Raw genomic sequence first — 2,636 nt, 5'->3', positions numbered from 1 at the left:
GCTTGCACTGTGATTTTCTTTGAAGTAAAAAGTGTTAAAACTATTTTTGAATTCCTAATTTACCAGATTCTCAAAATACCAAAATAAATTGGCACATAATTAAACAGCGATTTAACTTTTTTTTTTTTCCTTTTTAGAGACTCTGTTGCCCAGACTAGGGTGCAGTGATGCGATCATGGCTCACTGCAGCCTCGAACTCCTGGGCTATAAGCGATCCTGCCACCTCAGCCTCCCAAGCTGAGACTATAGACCCACACCATCATGCCTGGCTAATTCTTTTTTTCTAATACATGGGGTTTTCTTATATTGTCCTGGCCGATCTGCAACTCCTGGGCTCAAGCAATCCTTCCGAAAGTCCTGGGACTACAGGTGTGAGCCACCACGCTCAGCCTTTTTTTCCTTATTACTGTACTAGGGACATTCGTGGCTTTCCCACAAGGAGACTTAGTAGAGAAATGAGAGCTTCCCTTGGCCCTATCCTGAAATACACTAACTAGCTCTTCTCTGTCAGGGCTACCGTTTTCTCCTCAACCTTTGCAGATGTATGTATCCATATAAATGTTTCTATTTCAACAAATTGTAGAAAATATACAGTCTGTACAGCTCCCCTTATAATGCTATTACCTGATGATCCTGACTACAAGTTGGAATTATCTGCATACTTGGCAAAATTCAAGTGTGGCTGCCTATGCCTCGAGAAAATGAGCAGCAAACCAGCCCAGTCCTAAATTCGAATAGCAGCTCTTAAAGAGAATAGGATGCTCTTGATAGGCTTTCTTTAGGACTGATATTCAATTTCTGGGCTTACCCCTGGGTTTATTTCTACAAGCCTATATAGAGTGTAACGCTAGAAAATATTCAGTGATGTTAAAAATAAGCATAGTTACTTTGACTCAAGACCAATTACTCTACACACACAGGCAAATTTCTGCCCAATGGTCTCAAGTTTAGCATTAGTTTTGCCCACTTTTTCTTTTATTCTTAAGTCAGTTTCACTCCTCACATGAGCACTCCACCAACACCATAAGGTTGAAAATTTTCAGAATGGAATTCCAAAAGAATTAACCTACAGATCTCTAATTACAATTCTCTACAAAACAGTCAACATCATTTTAGTTCCCTAGTAAGATGAGACAGACCTCAATACTCAAGCCAATCCAAGGAACCAGGCATGCCAGTCTGAAGGCCAACTTTGATGTTCCAGTGACAGCGGTGCAGTAGAATACTTAGATCAGGGTCAGAATTTGGTTTTGGAGGCAGACATTTACCCACTAAAGTCATTTATCTAGCTGATCAAAAAACAGGAAAGTTCAAAGCGAGTATACACTGAATCTATTATCCATTTGAGAGCCACCGAAGCTACATAGCTGCTTATTTTGTCTTCAAAGAAGGAATTAGTCACCAGTACCTGCAGGTATAACTGGATTTCTAAATCAAACTCAGATTTTTAGGAGGGACACTTCTATGTATTAAATTGTCTTAAGATGGTAAGCTTGCCTTAAATGATTTGTAAACTATGTCCCAGGCATTGTGCTAGTGGTCAGACTGTGTAAACCAAAATGGGTTAGACATCACAACCAGGTTAGCATGCCTTGAAACCAGAATATCCTAGAAACTGCTGCCTCCACTTCCTTAGGAATAAAGCCATATCCTTTCTAAATCTCAAAAAATCCTAGATGTGTAAAGAAATCATTAAATTCTAGTCCTCAAAGGACTGTACTTCCCCAAAAAAGACACGGATTCTAGAAAAATGGCAACAACCAAAAAGTAAACTTTAAAATGTTAAAAATGACCACCAGGAAATTCTAACTTCCCTGCCATGTTTCCGTGTTTCAGGATCTCCCCGTTAAAAGATTTTCCACACCTCTAAATCTAACAGAATAGCCAACTCTGGAATCCATACCTCAAAGACCAAAACCTAACAGGAGAATAAACTGTTCTCTTAACAAACATGCCTTGCAGACTTTCATTTTTGGGGGACCAAAACTTCAAAAACGAAAATCCAGTTGCTGAAATAACCATGAAATTCAACCCTAACAGAAACATCTTACGTCGCTCATCTGCAAGGAAAAGGAAGCACCTCTGCCTCTGTGCACGGTACAGGCATCTGTACTTCAGCATGACTTTCAGTTACCATTGGTGACAGAAAGATACTGCTGGTTTACAGTATCTCCCCGGTTCTAAAGGCCACTCCATTTCAAGTCTTAAAGATTAAAACAAACACGAAAAGTCAAGGGACAAGGGTAAAGGCCAAGAGATCTCAAGCAGAAGCCGGCAGAAGGATACGAGCAGTGGCTCTCCATCTCCACCCAGAGCATCTCAAGGACTTGTGCTACCTAAACACTTTATGTAAACAAGGGGCTTGTGACTCAGGCCTCCAGCCCCAATAGGTGGAGAGAAGTTTCCTCGCCTCGGCTGCACATGGTCTGCAGAAGTTTGGCTGGAGCAGAGCGCGGAGCCTGGGTGGGAGCGGCAGTGGAGTGCTGCAGGCGGCGGCGGCGGCGGCAGAGCAGCAGGAGGCGGAGGCGGGCGGGGGGAGGGGAGCGGCTGGGGGGGGGCGGAGGGGGCTCTTGCCGCCACTGCTCTCTCGCCGCCTCTCCCCCCCGGCGGGAGCCGCTCGCAGCCTCTTTGCACTA

The sequence above is a fragment of the Gorilla gorilla genome, chromosome 5 (assembly GCF_029281585.2).
Source record: "Gorilla gorilla gorilla isolate KB3781 chromosome 5, NHGRI_mGorGor1-v2.1_pri, whole genome shotgun sequence".
In the NCBI taxonomy this organism is placed as follows: domain Eukaryota; kingdom Metazoa; phylum Chordata; class Mammalia; order Primates; family Hominidae; genus Gorilla; species Gorilla gorilla.
This window is presented reverse-complemented; position numbering follows the sequence as displayed.